Source organism: Cydia pomonella, chromosome 17 (genome assembly GCF_033807575.1).
Source record: "Cydia pomonella isolate Wapato2018A chromosome 17, ilCydPomo1, whole genome shotgun sequence".
NCBI lineage: Eukaryota > Metazoa > Arthropoda > Insecta > Lepidoptera > Tortricidae > Cydia > Cydia pomonella.
In genome coordinates this window covers 12,494,821-12,514,681 of record NC_084719.1, presented here as the reverse complement: position 1 = coordinate 12,514,681, position 19,861 = coordinate 12,494,821, and the positions used below count along the sequence as shown (strand labels likewise).

The following is a 19,861-nucleotide window of genomic DNA, read 5'->3' as shown; positions in this document are numbered from 1 at the left end:
GATCCATGAATGAATATGTATTTAATAAAAGACAACTCGTATAGGTTTACTAGAGGCAATATGCCTTGCGTACTGTTCAGTACTGTCAATAACTAGCGCTGGCTCTGTGTTGGTATGCTACCCTAGATGTTTAATGAGCGCTATGTGGCGACAAGTTTGTATGCGGCGAACTGCTGAAGTTCCAAAAATACTTAATGGAGAAAGAAAGAGTGGTGTATGCTTCAATCTATCATTTAACTACAAAAAAGGCGGCATTAGAAAAACTCCCAAACATTTGGATTCTAAAAAGCGTATCAGGATTATCAGGAACTCTCCATTCATTTCCTTTCTACTAATACCATAAACCCCTCAGTATAATTGTTGTCAAGATAAACACAAGAGCAATACATTAAACACTCCAAATCAGACGATGACATATTTATTATGTGTGGGAAGGTCGCTGTTATGACTGGAGTCCATTCTCTAAACTGTGATTGATACTATTAACACCGATTCTATAATTAGATGAAGAATAGAGGGTAAACGTCTCCAGCAATAGTGCATTACTAGACCGGGAAAGTAGAGATTGCTGCTAAGTAATACGTCCGATCGTATTACCAGCAAATAGTCAATATTCAACACGAACAACCTTATGATACGTATTAATAAAATGTATTTTTAATATATTTACATTCTTGCTTTATACTTACTTCATTTTATGATTTCTAAACTTAATTAGAATTGTATGGAGGCATTGGAGGCTCATAGTAGGTATTTTATATTTACTAGACTCCGGTATTGCTGACAATGATGAGAGCGAAAGATCTTATAAATTTATAACTTGTTTCAAGTTTGAATGATACTTTAGCTATTCTAGTAGTGACTCAGTACTTAAGCACTTAAGTAAATTAAATACAGGCCACCACAAGAGTTCTTAAGAAAATTATTACTTTTTAGTTCATGGTTCAATACAAAAATCAGGCTGACAGTTTCACAAATATTTAGCTATTGGTACCTACCTACTACACAGGCCAAAAGATTTTTGATATCATTTAGATATCGTAACGCTACATTTCATAAATTAAAATAGGTATATTCATAGGTCATATGGATTTAAATATGCGTCAGGATTACTCAAACCCAATAGTTACTGCATCCAGGAAGTAATAAGCATGGTTTAACGCAAACTACGGATCTCAAGCAAAAACAGCCATTGGTATTTACTTCTAAAGCCATTTGCAAATCTACAATAACTTGGCGCCAAATGCGCCAGCGATAGCGAACAATTGGTGCATGTTCATTAAATTAAGTAAGGTTTGGATTTAGTACATGTACCTATTAAAAAGGATCAGTCACGTTGGGTAAGTCAAAAAAGCTCAACATTTTTCGTTCCATACTGAGGAGCTTTGTCTGCACATTTTCTTAGTCTTATTGTGAGACAAATACATACTTCATTTTATTGTAAAGATACTTTATTTTACATTTAAGCTATAAAAATATTAAAAAGCATTGTTTTTTACGAGTATAAGAGTAATACGAGTGTTATAAAATGCTACGTAATTTATTTACTTACATTTACTAAGGAACATCAACTAATTCTACTAACCTTTGTTTTTCCATGAAGTTCAGATGAAACAATTTGTGTATGTTGCAAATACCACTTTATTTGAAAGGTATTTAGTCACAATTTCAATAAAATGCAATAAAATTATCATGTTTAAAATGTTATTCCACGACTTTAACTTCCGTATTCAGATTACGCAATTACTGTAGACAGTAGCTGTTCAGGTTTCAAAGCTTTTAGAAATGCTAATTGAAGTGCAGTAAACTATTGTCTTTACAAGTTATTGTAGTTGTGGACACAGTTTAAATGAAACAAAGGAATACTATGAACATCCACAGAGTTTAATAACGTTTATACAACTTGTGGCATGGATATGTCGCTGATGCCTTGTGATTTTAGATACAGTAAGTGTTTTAAACCATTCAGCTTCAGTTTTACAGAGCGTTTTAAGTTAGACAAACCGATTGTAGACAGATCACGACAGTAGTTAGTCCAAACAAGAGGACTGTAGCTCTTATATTATTCACGCAGTTTTATGACCATTTTGCCACAAGTTACTGTTATAAGGCTGACTTTAAATTAAAGATAGTTACGAGCCCACGGATGTGATTAGAGTGTAGTAAAAATTTAAGAGTATGTGAGTAACTTTTACATTTAAGTACATTTTCAGGGATGACAAGAAATATATTGTTTTCAATGAAATATGTTGTAATGTATAAGTAATGTTACATCTACATTGTCCACCCTTAAGATTGTTTAAACAAATTACCTTTAAAAAATTAGCATTTGAAATAAGTTAACTATTTATGGACGTACGTTTTATTTTGTTGTTATCGACGACTAAGGACTACTTTTCTAAAGCTATAGTTATTTTCCATAATAAATATTTTGCTGTTGAAGTTCTTGCACGTTATACAAGGTGTAATAAAAATAGTGGAGATGAGTTTAAGGGCATATTTAGTATCGTGTTCTGATCAGGAAAAAAAATTTGAGTCTGTAACATTTTTTTTCTATAGGGCAGGTGGCTTAAATAGGCCAACTCTATAAGAATAAGAAGGCCGTAAATTTATCTTCTAAAAAAATCTTCTACTTTTTCCTAGTCAAAATACGTTGCCGAATATGTCCTAACACGGATCCCCATTATTTTGTTACAACTTGTATTTTGCATTGATATTTAATACAGTTGCTTGAAGCTCGATTATTATAATCTTTGCAGAAACGGTTGCCAATCCCTGAACGAGAATTATTTTATTTCTACCCAGTGGGCTTAAGAGTCACTGACCCTAAGGTTTCAGTATGTTATGAAAACAATTTTAACCGTTTCATTTATTTTACAGAAAACATTAAAACATATTTCAAGTCAAAACATGAAAGCAAGCTAATTTTGTCCAGAATTCAGTTGTGTTCAGGCAATGTAAAATTCTATGGCTTTTAAATCCCTCCCCACAAGTAAGTTTAAGTAGCAGTATTGATTTACATCAATATATTTCACCAACTTTATAATTGTCACCTGATATTAACAAACTAAAATAATTACTTGCATACTTACAATTTGTTTTTTGAACTAGTCTCTTAATCGGGATGTTCGAATTCAGCTCATTTTAATTAATCACATTATATATGACACGGAGACTCTCAGACCACTTTCGTGAAATGTCAATGTCATTAGGGACCTGTAAATTTAAAAAGAGTTTATAATTAATATATACATGATTTTACTTGTCATTATCTACTACGATGGCGTTCTAACATTCGACAAAAGATATTTATTGGCGGCTACTTTATATTAATTTAGAACAAAAAGCTCGGTATTCGGTGATTTGTCGCTGCGCGGGATTAACGAGCGCCACCGGCGGAGATCAAAGGCAAGGAGGTTTCGGCGGCAGCTAGGATTGGAGTTTATTCACACTGGGACAGTACTTGGGCAAGTACTGTCCTGCAGGCGTATTATGGATGGCTTTATCCAAGTGATAAAACAAGTGACAAGTTATTAACACCCGAAATTGAAAGGGGCACTGTCATTGTAACCTGTTACGTAGACAAATACGAGGCCTAATGGATAACAATTTGTATTAATATTTATTTATTTATTTATACCAGGAATTCCAACAGATATAAAAAAATACATTAAACTTTTTAGATAGTAATACAGAGCCAATTACAGGAACTCGCAAATAGAAACTGTCATAATATAACGGAATTCTCCTTTTGATAAAAGATATTAGCCAGAAAGTTCGCTTATTAATACATGTGGTGGTTTATTGTGTAATTAATAATGTGTAACTTTTAATATTAGTGGAACTCTCTGAATTATTAATTATGCAATAGGCCACTGGTAATACGGTATAAGGACGGTCTACCGCCAACACGGAAATTAAAAAAAAATGTAATGTCTGTGTTATTTTTCATTTTTACAACAATAAAGATGCAGATATGTATTTATCGCCCGTACAATACAAGAGCGATAGAGACACAGATAAGGTAAGTGCAATCTGTTGACGGCAATGAATTCATTTGCATATTATACCTCTTAAGCAATGTTAATTTAATAGTTTTTTTGAAAAATTTGCAAACTTTCCGCTTTTATTTTCTTCTTTTAACCGCTGTTAAGCCGTTCTGTTAGTGTTTTCAGGTTGGTAAATATTGAAAAGCATAAAAGCTTAGTACTCACTTTACTTGCTTCGTCTAACAATAAGTCTAAACAAGGCATCTAATACGTGACTACGGCGTGATCCGACATTTAGTGCCAGTGAGCGGCAGCTTTTATTTATGTATACCCCGTGTTAGGTGTACACGCCAACCAATCAATAACAAAAACTGTAGTATTATAAAGGAAGACTCACGCTAGAACGTTCCGGGCCCGGGACAAGGCTACCGATACTTATTTTTCCATGACAGGTGATCGGTGACCACGTGATGCTTTCTATAGAAAAATGAAGTGTCGGACGCCCCGGCACGGGCCCGGACCGTTGTAACGTGAGTCATCCTTAAAGGTTGTAAGCATACACAATTAAAATGTCTTTGCCGTTTCCGAAAGTTAAGATCCCAGGAACCTAATTTCTGCTTATGGTTTAAATCTGCCAAGACCGCTCACGGTATAGTTCTCGTCTATATTTAAATTGTAGGCATTCGTTTCACTAAAAGTCTAAAAACTTCCATAAAAAGACGTGTTCATTTTGGCCATTAAATGACGTTAATACAAGCAAAAATAAAACACAAAATGTAGACAGAAGATTGATCCCTCGCCTAGATAATATGCAAAATGTGATCTTTCGGTTAGAGGTTTTTTCTATACGAAGTATAATCTTTTTACATTACCTGTAGTCGATTTTGAATTTATAAATATTGACAATCTTTATTATGTACTGGTCTCTGGTACAAGAATGATTTAAACTACTTACAATAAATAAGTATTAGGACGAAAAGGCGCCGTTATCGTATTCTTAAAAGGTATAAAAAGTATCATTCGATTTTAACATTCAAAAAATGAGTCAAGAATTCTAGGAATGTATCGAACAATCCATATTATTTGTCTGTTTTGATTTCTCTGGTGTTCAAGCTCTTTTGTTCCAACTGACAGCAAAGTTATAAGCAAATATTTTGTGAACGTGTGTTTGCGTGTTTGTATGTCTCCCTTGACCAGGTGGATAGACACAATTGTGCACGACGCACTGATCTGGGCCCGAATAAATAACTGGTACAAATGTTAGGCAGCTACTCACTGTATATACTTATTTATATAATTTTTTTATAAAACTAAGATAATATTGACTTAATTATTTACTCTTAATATAAAGGTTGACGATTTCTGCACACTTCAGTAATTCACCTCAATTCGATAAATCCATAGTTTAATTGGAACTCCATTCTCCATCCGTAAATCAAATCGTCTATTATCTTTTAATCCAATCCGCATATTAGCATTAAAACCGAATAAAACTTAAATCCTGCTACAAAATTATCTAGAAAACGGCTTGGCTTTTGACTTTTACATCAACAACAAAAAGATTAATGTGTTGACAAAAACACTTTTAAGTACAGTCATCTACAATACGAGGCATTTCTACTTAGAACCTGATGTATTTTTAAGACCAAATCGATATTTGAACATGGAATTGAAAAAAATCAAAATAGCAAAAATTACTGAGACTGGAACTTGTGTATCTAAGTATTAGCCACAGCTATGCTCCTTCGTTATACTTTAAGTATTTGATTTTTTAGTTATTATCAGAGTTAAGAGCTTCCAAAAATATGTTCGTATTTTTTTTCGCTCATATTAATTTAAATATAAACGTGACGTTTATCAAGCAAGTGTCCTTAGTATCCTGCTGTCCGCTTCAGAAACGTGGACGACCAACTCCAAGCAAGAGCGTCGTTTAAACGCATTTCACATGCGTTGTCTGCAAACCATATTAGGCGTAACTTGGAAGGATCTGGTAACGAATGAAGCTGTTCTTTCAAAGACCAAATGCAACAGCATAACGGCTATGCTGAAACAGAGATGACTCCGTTGACTAGGACACGTTCATAGAATGGACCCTGACAGATTGCCGACACTAAGAGACCGGTTGGTCGACCCGTACTCCGTTTCAAGGATTCCTGTAAACGCGACATGAATGGCTACAACATACCGGTTAACTGTTGGGAGGAACGTGCGGAGATGAGACCGGAGTGGCGTCGTAACCTGCGGGAAGGCATGGCTAAGCATGACGAGTTCTGGATGGACCACCTCATGGAGAAGCAAACTCGCAGAACTGCTGGACCACCCCAGGAGTCAAGACACATCTGTGATCGATGCGGCAAGAAATGCCGATCGGCTATTGGTCTATACAGTCATCACAGTCGATGTAGGCTGTAGACTTCTTCCTCAAAATACCTCCTTATAGGTACGCCGCAACTATCATCTGCAATGATGCTGTGGCCAATGATGATGATGAATTTAAATATGTAATAACTATAAATTCTAAAAAAGTCTAACGACGACACTTTCCTCTTAAAAACATATGTATACCTATTACGTAATGTCAAATCCTGAAATTAAAGCCGGGCGGGATCCTTACTCCTCTGTTGCTACCGATAAAGGCTAAGATGAGAAATAGAAAAACTTTTGCGGTAGACTGTACCAACAAACCTTGTTCTAAATAATTGGCAGAGGCATGACATTCAAAAAAGTGAAAGCTGCAGGCAATTTGGTCCATTTGTGGCAAATTATGTCAAATTAGTTCTCACGCGATCCGTCTGTGCGTATAGGTACAATGTAAAGCTGGAGGCACATGTGTGGTAGAAAAAGACGGTCTTTTCTGCTGGCGAGCAAGTATACAGCCTACCTGGTGGTAAGTCCCTCACTATGAACACTACATGCATTATCGGCTCACGTAATTTTTTTTTATGAAGGTGCAGTCAAAGCCACATCCGCTCAATTTTTTTTCCAAATCTTCACACGGCGTTATAATGCTGTGTGAAGATCTGTTACACTCTAATTGTTTTACATATAGAAACATAATTATACTATATATTTACTTATAATATAGTACTACTCAGAGTACGGTAGGTACTTTTGACATGTAGTTGTGATCCGTTACTTTTGATAGTGACCGTAACTACCGAAAGCATAACCACATCGTTAAAGTGATGGATGATATGTCACCGGTAACTTTATAATTTTTGTATGAGAAATAAATGCATTTGTAAATTAATTTCAAAACTATGAAACTCGTAAAACAAACATTTATTTTAAGGTAGATTACGTCTCAAGGCATTCAAATTCACAAGATTTTTAAGGATGAATGTAGTATGGAATCACACCTGCTTTATAATGTCCCCCAATACGCGTTTATTGATCGACACAGCACTAAGCTTGCTACCTTCCAGACTTGATAAGACCTTCGCCTTGAGACCCACCCACACTGCGATTTTAGCTAGCTTTGAAAACAATATGACTGCCACAGACGTATCTGTTACGAGGCTATCGTAAATAGGTAACAAAGAGACAAACACGCTGACAGACAAGATGTGTAATGCACTTTATATGTCCATTAGACTTTTAGGAAAATGAATAGATCAAGTGGAAGTATTTAAGTTTGGGGCGACAAAAAAATGCTTAACGATATTTTCTCTATCACGTAATACAATACCTCATATTACCTATTAATAATATGAAATGCGTTACGGCCTATCATGGCGTTTTTATAACATGTGGGGAGCTGACTTATATCAGGCTACAAGTTGAATGACCAGCTAAACGATTATTTAAAAACGGTTTGGTACTAAATATTTCAACGGATGGTTCCGATAAATATGAGTATTATATAGTATAATAATATGTGTAATATTGTTTAACAACTACATACTTAAAAATACCTCGGTGATTAATCGAATATGTAACTGTGATCGCTGTGATGGAATTTTGAAGTTTCTCTATTCCCATAAAATTTAATCAATTTTGGTTAGAATGAATAAGAAGTTTCATTAAAATTAATAATAATTAAATTACTGAGTGTTCACAAGGTCACAAGAAAACGTTAAATGTAAAATACATTACTAAATTTTGGCACGAGTCAAAGCAAATATATCACTTTAAGCGCCAGTCGATAAATCAACAAGATCTTCAGCGTCAAATCGCACGCGCAGGGCACGGACACATTTTCTCCAGTCACTGAATTATATTCCTTAATCTGTTGAATTAAGGTCGTTGTTATTCATCTCACTAATTTCAAGCATTACCTATACCTTTAAAGTTGGATATATATGGTATTAATTTGGTATTATTTAGGTGGGTGAAAATTAGTCATTGCTAAAGTATCACGGTTTCATTTCAAGTGACTTTAACGCTAAATCGTGTCCTTTGTATGTATTTTGCATATGGTACTTGTACAAATAATGTCTACGCAATTATCTCATTATAAATTCAGTTAACACTAAGTCAATACTTATAATATATCTATGTATCTCTACATACGATTATTGCAATAGCTAATTATAAAAAGTACCACGAACATCCGTCATAAAGCTTCCCATACAATTGAAGTTACGCAAGACAATAGTTTACATGCAAAATTTACACGGTCTATTTTATTTGTTGGTATATACTTATATTACAATTCCTTACAACGAAAACAAGCACCAGACAGACATATGTTACTTGAATTGCTATCTTGCATGCCAAGTTTAATGTCATTTCAGAAATTCGTTTGTTTTAAATGTATGGCAGAAACGATGGCGTCCGTGCGGAGCCGGTCGCGTCTGCGTACAAATGTGAAATGCGCGCCGACTCCGTCCGTTCAGTGAGAATCGTACTTAACCGACAGCAGTGACGCCAGTGACTGCCTTCAATTTTGTACGCATCACACACTAGGTTACTGTAACAGTAACCCAAGGGCCGCAATTGACGCAGATCAGTACAGAGCTAATCCGCCAAACGAATCGAATTACTCCCGATAGACCCGATTTATTCATGTTAAAACTACAATATATCGCGAAATATAAATTGATTCTAAGCGCCGTACACGTAATCAGTGTCTAATAAACGCCTATACAAATAAACACTTCAATACATAATAAGCATATAACATATACAACAAGAAAACAATTCTGTAGTTTATTCGGCAGTAAATGTTTGCAATCTTGGACGGTTTGCAATCTAACATGATTAGGTTTATTTAGGTAATATATTTCATACAATCTGACTCATAAACCTGACGTATGGATAAGTATTTACTTATTTAATAAAATGGTACGCCGTAAGCAGCCATACTGCACACAAACTGAACTGTTTTGTGCTGTAACAACTAATGTCGGTTCCTGAACACATAATAGAGAAGCTTATAATATATATGTAGGTACATAAAACAATGTATAACGATTCCAGACTGTAACAGTCACATAAGCTACTGTTAATTAATAATCTTTAGGAAATATTACATTATGGCTTAGATCACCATAATGAAATGTTTTGTTGTTTAGTTGTCAAACATTACTTTAGGTAAATACTATTTATGATAACTTATGTTTCATCTTGTAGTGTAGACAATCTGTGTCCACAGGAAAAAATCGGCGCCTACATACCGAATATCAATGAATGAATGGAGCCTGACAACCTGAAATCTTACAACTTATCAGTCTAAGTAACTAGTTCATACCAAATATCCCGAGTTAACTCTGGCAATGAAAGCCAAGATCTAGTTTATTTCCCTATTCGCGGCTGCATAAACATCACCCAGACAAGTTTATAGTCAAGTAATTCATAATTTTATAGTTATCCAAGAGCTTACTGTTAAATTTACCACGAACATTTTATTTCTACCTCTTGCAGAAGTCGATTCTGTCGAAATTATTCATGATTGATTAGTTTCTGTAAAGACTTGTTGAACTTATTCCAGCAAATTATTATTTTACCCTCTATAATTTCGTCTTGTATTTGGAGTAAGCTTAGATATAAATATTTAATGTGGACTTTGTACTAAATTATATGATTTATCTTATAAAGATAAAATAAATATTTCATCGGTCGAACATGTTGCTATGCGAAATCTTTGAACCCAATTCGTGCGTGTAGTTCTGTATCGCGATAAAATATTAAGATTTCACGACTACTATTTTTTACGTGATAATCATAATCTTCACAATATGTAGGTAGATACTTACACTAGAAACTTTCTCTCATAGACTTCTCGTGTTAAGAGTAATAAAAGAACCTTCGAAATATTGAAGAATATTTAATACTTTTCTGGGTAACACATCTTACAACATAAATAATTTTATTGTCCAGCATTTTTAATTGGCCAAGAATAGGGTTAAGTACCTAACACACCAAACCAGCCCAATTTTTCCAGCGTCTAGATAATGCCAAATGTGTTTAACCATCAATCACAACCCAAAACCAAGGTCTAGTTCTAATGAACATTGGCAACAACACATACACTTAAGAGTAACATAAACGGTTCACCTTCTATAGATGTTCTAAATTATGCAGACTTGTTGTCTTGCGATAACATTTTTGTCCTACGTTGCAGTTCTTTACATTCTTATGTCTAGTATTTTAGGTAGGTATAAGGTATAACTGGTATAAGTATTGGACAAGAGTATAAGTACTAAGTAGGTCTGAATATAAACAAACTAACATGTGAAACGACCTTGGCCAGTATTTTAGTAGAGTAGTAGTAGTGGCCATACCAACTGGGTTATAGTGACAAGACAATAGGGCGGTGCCATTTAAAATTTAAATTAAATAAAGCAGCGAATTGTATCGAAATGCAACACCGAAAATAATAAGTGGACACTGCTGTCCAGTCGTGATAACATGGAAACCGCTAGGGACCTTCTATTGTCCCTGTGACAAGGTATGAAGTAGCACAGATATAAAATACATCACACTTCTGAGAACGTACCTACTTTAAAAAGGATTTTTTTAGATAAACTAACCGAAAAAAGATCAGGTTCTAATCTTGCACGAAATAAAGATAGCAGACGGACAAGGAATTAACATTATATTTTCCACATAAAAAATTAGGAAGTATACGATGCGATAAAAAATAAATATCAGACAATCTTACTCAAATCAACCTTATCTGACAGTAAGCTTTCGCCTCTAAGACAATGACAATAGAACGTGTAATTATACTCGTATATTAAATTAATTTTCTTGTATAGACGTTTTTCTCGACCGCACTATTCGCCAACACATTCATAAACACAATCACACATCTCAAATAAGGAACCGAGAACTGCCATTACTTCCCTAAGCATCGATGAAACACGATAGTTGATGTCGAGCTCTTATCGATGCTATCGATTGTCGAACAGCACTGACCTGTAAGTAATAGCCTTGTTACGATCGAGGACTTACCGAGTCTGCACAATCGAAACGATTAACCGATTACGATTACGACTAGTATGTTAATTACATTGATTAATTAAAACTAGCTTCAGCTCAAGACTTCGTCCGCTCTCCCCATTTTTAGAACTAACTTTTTTCTTCTCTTAGAACATCCTTTAAAAGGATGATTTCTCGAATCGTCTCGAACTCGAATCGAACCTACTGTTACTTGTGTAATGGCATGTGGTACGTCATTTTAATGCCAAATTGTATCCAAATTTATTTGTGCGAAATGATAAGTAGTTTTAAATTTTATCAAGACAAGATAGAGGAAACACAACTAGGTACCAATGCACTGTTAATAATCGTATAACATTAGTCTGCGTAGCGAATCAAAGTATTAACCTAACTACTTCGACAGGTAATAAACTACTGGACTTGAGCGGAAGATTGCCGGAACTCCGATATACAGGTGAACGTGTAAATGGGTCTGTAGACACTAATAATTAAAAGTATAAAAGACAACCAAAATTTTCAGAAGAACCAGAGCATTAACACCTGAAATAAATAATAAAAAAACTCTTTTTAATTAGTAATACCAACCAAAAAGAAATTGAACCCGGTAAGAAAGGTACGAATGGAGATCACGGAGGTACCGTTATGAATAAAATAAAAGTTTTAATTTATTTTACTTAAGGTATCTAAAGAACGACTGAGGAATCATTCTGTTGAAGAATTGGCTGATATCTGAAAAACTATTGACATATTTTGTTTATTTTCCAACACAGTTTTCATTTCCAGTTTTCCCCACCTAAACATATCTTGTTAGTTTTATTCACTCTGTATACCAAGTTATTTACTCATATAAAGTCAGCAACATTTAAGTGAGATGAGAGATTTCACTGCTCAAATGCCAAAGCTCTCAAATTACACTAATAAATGTAGGATCACATTGGGGCCACTGATACCATCGTCTGTTAGCTGACAATTCATAAACCTTATATATAAAGACACAAGATCTAAATGGTCAGTAAAGATGGCTGTTAGTAAGAGGTTTAGCGGTTGCTGCAATTTAAGACCTAGTAAAATATTGTCGCCTCGATTTACTAGAATCATTTCTTTCGAAAAAGCTTATCTACAATGGGTTTTATATGTAGATGTGCCCTTTTGCAAAAGGGAAGTGTAATAGGTTAGATAACCGTAAAGGTTTCCTCCGGTGTGAAATAGGGCGATGGTGGATTACTAGTGGCTCAATCAACGGCGCGGAAGATATATTTTAGATGTTTATGTAAACATTAAATAAGTTAATCGAATGATATTTACTTATATGGTATTTGGTATACTATAAATTATAAAATTGAAAGTGTTCAAATTGAAAAATAACCCTAGGAATTAAGTATTAGGTACTTAAAAGGGAAAGAAGGCCTTGATGGGATTTTGATAGCTCAGCCTGTGCAAGTGTTAAGTAAACGTTGAAATTTCATAGAAGTTTGACGTGTAAAATAAAACTTGCACGGTCTGGGCTGTCAAAATCGCTGCCAACTTATATTGGTCTGACTCTAGTTTGGTTTTATTCCTTCACGGAATTCACTTTAAATAAAACACTGTCTAAAACACAATATTTATACGAAAATCATTCGGGGTTGTCACGAGAGGATGTTACGATGAATTTGTTGATGTTTAAAATAGTTACAGCAAATAAGCAAATAGAAAAAAATATACAAAAAATGTGACTTGACTATAGTCGTAAAATGGTAACCATAGTAACCTTTTGTTTGATTTTTTACAACGACAATTAATTTTCCGACTCAGTAGGGCACGACTGGCACGAGCCACTAATCTAAAGCGGCAATTATGTATAATAAAATAAATAATATTTATCTGCCAATCAGCACTATTAGCAGTAGTGAATGCCGGAAACCTTTATTAGGTATTTACAAGTTTCAGGCAATTACTTAATTAAAATGTAATTTTATTACACGAAGCACCTTATTAAATGCCTGGCATAATAATCTACACTGATTTCCGTATTTGCTAAGAACTAAGAAGGAATAATAGATTTTTGAATCTAATGAAATAACGGAAATTTTCTATGAAACTCCATTTTGGGAGAAAACGGTTTCCACTTACTAAATTTTAACAAATCACTTTGATGTCAATCGCTTTATTAGCATATTATATTCTAGGTTTATATGTTTTGCAAATTTTAAAAAAAGGAAAGCCTATAAATGTTTGTGTCAATAACATACTAATAAATCATGGAGAATGGAAAATATTTAAAGGTGGAAAAACTTTTTTTTTTGTATGTACTATCACGTGGTATACTTCCCTCTTAAGAGTCACACGAACTCGCCGTTAAAAGCCACACGCATACAGTCGAAGTTAGCTACACTTCCATTTTAAAACGACATGCTTAAATAGGTACATGAAACTTGGCAGGAACATATTTCTATGAATAGTATTCTTAGCTAGAAATTGCAATACAAATAAATTAGAGTCAGTAGAAGTTTTGTATGTAAACCTTGAATGTTCAAATTTCATGTTAAATCAAATTGTCTTTTTAAAATAAGAACGAAACTTCGATTCTATAGCGATAGCTAGGTTCGTGTCACTACGTAGATATAATTAAATTGCCCAAAAAATCTGAAAAAACACAAATAGGAGCGAATTGCGCTCCCCAGCGCTTCAGTAGTAAGTAAGTAAACCGTTTTACCTATACAGTTGATAAAACTGCGCAGGCATACCCTAGTGTGTATTAGGCCAGCTTTACCTACCTACTCGAATATCAATGCATATCGAAATTGCTTAGGACAATCGACAATTTAAATTATAGGTAGTGATTAAGAGGAAAGACTAGCTGAGCCCCTTCTTAGATCTGAGAATTTTAACTAAATATCTCCATCGCGCTGCCGGGAGCGGCTCCTGAAATGAATGCAACTGCAGCTTAGGCAAAAATTCCAGAGTAAAAATCTCAGACAAGTATATAAAAACGGACAGACACAGGTACTAGTAGTATTTAACTCATATAAAAATTATATTCATCTAGAGACAAAATTCAGAGAGGATAATGTCGAGAACGTTTGTATGGAAAAATGACCACTAATCTTTCCTCTTAAATTATGTTGAAATCGTCAAATCAGTGCAATAAAGTTTGAGGACTTTAGCATTTTCGATATGTGGCAGTCAAAACTATATTGTTTAACACGCTCACTGCTTGATATTGCGGAACTTGTACGCGGGTCAATTCATATCATTGTCTTGTTTTTATGTCCCCAAAAAAATGTGACAGTGTAGTTTTTCTAAGGGTGATTTTTAGTTTTTAATTTTTTCGAGTAAAATAAAATCTATAGCTATAAATCCATGCAATAGTACTCGACTTTTTTATTTGATAGAAGCCACCAATACAAACGCGACAGAGTGGTCAGAAACAAGGCAACGAAAATATTTTTGATCCCACGTAACATATAGGTAAATAACATATATTTGGTTAAGTATATATAGTGAGGAACCGTGTGTAGGCACCTCGCTCTCATAGAATACTAAGAATCTTAACTGAATAGGTATCTAGTAAGTCAATATTTATCTAGTTCCTAAACAGCTCTGTTTATTTATCAATTGAAGAGTCTAGATTTAGCCATCACAAAGCCAAGGGCATTAAGCGATTCAGACTAAAACCTATTCCAATGTTAAAATCAAAACAGCGTAAGAATCTTCTACGTACCTGAAGATTTAAGCCGTAATGAAACTGCACTTTGCCTAGACCACTTGAAATAACAAAACTTGACAGGATAATATTGACCGATGATTTGCAGTCAGTTCTAAGTAAGGTAATCGAGATAAATACAATCCATTAATATCTAACACTCGAGTGTTTTTTCGTCGTCGTCGCTATAACACGACGACTGAATCGAAACTGTAGTTAAGTACCTATCTCCTAAATCTTAAATTTAGTTAAGGCCTGCCTTTTTTGTTTAGTTGTCTATTGCAAAATATGATTTTAGATTTTTTAAAGGTTTGGCAGCGCGCATGTAGCACCCCTAGAGTTGTAGGAGTCCAGCTCCGGTGACTGTTTGTCATCAAGCGGGCCGTATGCTTGTTTGCCATCGAAGTGGTATAAAAAAACTCTTTGAGTAGGCAGGTATTTCATTTTTGGTACAAGCTTTTATCGCTTTCTTTCCACAGGCAACTAATACTCATCGAGACAATTCTAAAAACCCCTTACACAATTAGGTTGCGTTGTTTCATCACAGAGTTCCTGTGGCTACCTCCTGTCTCCATCATCAGATCAGCTCGATGGTACCATAATATTGCATTGTCACCCGACTTACATATGTATGCAAATTTTCAGCTTCATTGAAAACCGGGAAGTGGGTTAAATTTAACTTGCAAGATTTGATTACAGACCGACAGACAACGAGACAGGTAGAATTAAATAAAAGCTTGTAAAAAGTAGAATCAGTTTTGCTCCTCAGATTACTGTAGCTACTCAAATAAAAAAAAAAAAAACAAGATATTCAGACCAAATTTCAGCTATTAGTACGTAAAGCAAACGATGCGTAGGCATAGGAATATTATATTTAAAATTTAAGTCGACTATATACTTACATAAACTATAGTATGAACAGATTGTTTAATTTAGTAAGTGTTTATAGTTATAACAAGGAGACCAAAACGTATACCAACATTTACCTGTGTCCAGAACACAAAATGGCAACGTAACGTTGCTCCGTCTAAGATGATTGATTAATATTAATTAGTGCTAATACTAACAAACATCAAACGTTCTCTAATACATTTGAACAGGTACCTACTGCAAGCTATTTTCATTGCGCATTCTCTAGAAACGCGAGTGCTTAGTGATGAAAGTCCTTTAAATGTCCTGCTGATTACAAATTATGTAACATTGCAAAGCAAAACAGCAAAAGCATAACTAAAGGAAAAAATAGCGTGTAGAGATCGAATGCCAGTGGATTTTCAGGAGACGATACGAGTTCGTAGCGACCATATTAAATAAAATTTGCGCCCACATTAGTTAGTTGCGCCAGTTATTGTGTGTCTCAGTCGCACGAATACATGTATGAAATGAAATGCACGATAGCTGAATGACATTATTTAGACATCATTCTAATGTTAGTGTACGTTGGAATTGGCCTGAAAACCGTACCTACCTGTTAAGTTTTAAACTTACATTGCAACCACGTATTAAGCCAGGTTCAGACGGGTATAACGTAATGTAATCCATCGTGTAATGTAACAGAAATTCTTCGTGTGGACGGCACTACGAGCATTAAGTACATGTAACGTGCATGCCAGATCCATCGGCTGTCGGTTTTTAGCGCGAACACAAAGGCGCTAGCAGTGCCGTCCACACGTTAAAGCTATATTACACGTTACACCCGTCTCGACCCGGCTTAAAAAATATGTTAAATTCAGACAGGCATTTGTAAAAATGTATAGAAATATCATCATCAATGTAAAAATTCTATGTAAAATAATGACACTCCTTCAGTTTTGTTCTGTTCGAGCCAGTGCAATGTTGGCTTACACGTACTCTATGATATGGACATCCTCTATCCCACGAGTACGCGGATCCAGATAAAAAAAAATGTTATATGATATGGATTAGGCTAAAATGTAAGGAATCATGGCGTATATGTCTACCTATCCACCAAATATGAAAACTGAGAAAAAAGAAAAAACGACAACAAAATAAAAAGTGGCCCACTTTTCCATTGACCGTGACGAGGACATAATGGTTGGTTTTATATTAAATTTTAATGTTACGACCAATCCAATACTAGCACCTAATCGTGCCATATAAATGTATTATGTTTAACAAATTGTTTAGATCAGGCGTGGACAAGCGACTCGTGCATCCAGAAATAAACGCGACACAAAACGATGACAAGCCGCAGAGGCAACGTGTCCGACTACTGCGTCCAAAGTCATATGTGGCGTGTGGCGTTGTTACACCAAATCACCAAATGCAACATCTTTTACTTTAAACCAAAATCTACGAGCAAGTCAGTCTATAATAATAAAGTGGAAAATATGCTGCACTACGCATCACAAGATAGACATAGCAAGTAGGTACGAGTGAGAGTTTGTTTTAATAACACCATCTTTTACTGTAGTGTGGAGCCAAAATCTACGAGCAAATTTGGCCATAAAAATAAAGTGAAAAATACTCGTTGAAAATTTTTTTTGGGTCACTATTTTTTTAATGTTTTTTCCTAATCAGTACCCCTTAGTGTAAATTTAGTCGATAGCAAAACGTGACGTACGCGTTTGCGTTAAGTCTCATTTTGTATGGGTTTTTGAACAGCGCGCCAAGCGGGACGTTTTGGAAAGTCAAAAATCTCATACAAAATGACACTTAACGCAAACGCGTACGTCATGTTTCGCTGTCGAAAATATTAACACTAGGGGTACAGAATACGATACCGAATATGGATCCACACTATTTTTGTTACACCCTGAATGTAGTAATAATATTCTTTATGTGCACATAATGTGTCAAATTGTCAATAATTAAATTAATATTCATGTAGATATAATTCCAACAATTGATACCTATTTTTTTATTTTTTTTTTATACCACGACGGTGGCAAACGAGCATACAGCCCGCCTGGTGGTAAGCAGTCACCGCAGCCTATGGACGCCTGCAACTCCAGAGGTGTTACATGCGCGTTGCCGACCATTTAACCTGTACACTCCTTTTTTGAAGAACCCCATACTGTAGACCCTCGGGGAAAACCTCGGAAGGGAGCTCATTCCACCGCCGGTTAGCTAAGTAAACGGAAACAGGCCCAACTAGGCACGGACAGGACGGTTCGCGAAGTTTAGCCACTAGTGTTGTTTAATATCTCACTTTTTAACCGTGAATCCACACTAAATAATAGTTAGGTACTAACATAAATGTGTTATCTGAGTACAAAAGGCTGCCATGACAACCAAAACGCACTAATTGTTGTTTTATTACCGCGCGGCTCACTATGGCTATAAACTTGTGGTAGTAATTAGTGAGTTTTGGTTGTCACCTGACGATTTGTGAATTAAATCCTTAACCACAAAAACCATAGCCAATCAATCAAAAGATCCTTTATACTTACACACTTCCCGACCATTAAATACGTGGGACGTGGGAGTCGGCACAAAGATATTCGGATGCAATAAAAGATACCGAACACTGTATTAATGAGGCGGAAAACGATGCAATTAAGTTAATTAATTACTACTAAACGTCTGTTTCAGCTATTGGGAATGATGCAACAATAAGAATAATCGGAACCTTGAATTGGATGTGAACGGGGCGAATGATGGTGCAAATTAGAAGCGCAAGCGATTGATGAAGAAAAACAATGAAAATGAGCGACATTTGTGGCAATACAATTTGATTTAAAAGTTAAAACATGAATCTTGTACTTAATTTTATTTTTTATTCGTTTAAGTTGTATACATTATCTTTTGTATTTTCTATGCAAACAGATACTTAACTATGCCGTTTTGCCATTGCGATTTTTGCAAGCTGGTACATATAATGTTTTGTTTCTTCACTATAAGCTATATTGCTCCTTAAGTTGCTTGCGAGTAACAAGTTACAGCTACATTATAGCTACGTATAGCTTTTATTATTTTATGAACACTCTCTATTTAGACTTGTGCGAAGCAAGCATATAATGCTATTCAGTAATCAGTAATTAGTCATATATTACTTTCATAGTTAGGTAAGGGACATAAAATCGTACATCAAAATATAGATCAGCTATGAACCCTGCAAGGGCACTGCAACTTATTAGGTAAGTTCGCCATTTGTACGTACAATTCTTTTTGTATAATAATATTAGAATAAACGATAATACGTAGTACGGATTTGTAAAAAGTGATCGAATTAACTTTAGATAGTTTTGTATTCAAAATTACCACGCTTGCCGCTCGAGGCTTGTACCCATCATAGTCTCTAGCCCATGCCGTATGCGCTGAGTGGCATCTTTATATCCATAACGAAACTTAAAATATCCACGATATATCGGTCTCATTTACGTCTATTGTTTGTTTCTAAAATATCCCATCATTTTCTAAGTGAGCTTTAATATAGTGTAATCCTTATGTTATTAGTAGTGTTTAATTAAGCATACGTTATGTCAACAGGAGCGTGTGTTCGAAAGGCCCTTGAAATGAAAACCACAACATCAGAGACATCTTGTATGTAAATATGTAATAGAAACGCACTGTGAAACAAGTACATATTTTTTGGCAGGGAAAACCCTACCTATGTACAGCCAGCTGCAGAGATAATTCCCCCCCTTCATATATATTTGGGAGTGCTTCTAATCCGAAGGGTGCGCAGTCAAACCTGATAAATCGAACAAATGGGTTGTTGAAATTTAAACTTTGAATGACGTGAATTAGAGTTATCGGGTTTGACCCCTCAGTCTTCGCTATGTAGTTATATTTTCTCAACAGAAGTTTCTGTAGTGTTTTAGATCGTGGGCTTTGATAC

General features: G+C 35.0%; 1 long non-coding RNA gene across 2 annotated transcripts; it reads left to right on the top strand.

The window, feature by feature from the left end:
• The first annotated feature begins 17,335 nt into the window (after window positions 1-17,335).
• Window positions 17,336-18,792, top strand: LOC133527219 (uncharacterized). 2 transcript variants are annotated; one of them, XR_009800838.1, is made up of 2 exons: window positions 17,336-17,443; window positions 18,613-18,792. It is a non-coding gene; the product is annotated as an uncharacterized LOC133527219 (long non-coding RNA). The 2 variants fall into 2 exon arrangements; XR_009800837.1 differs by having other exon boundaries at window positions 17,336-17,447.
• Window positions 18,793-19,861: the final 1,069 nt, after the last annotated feature.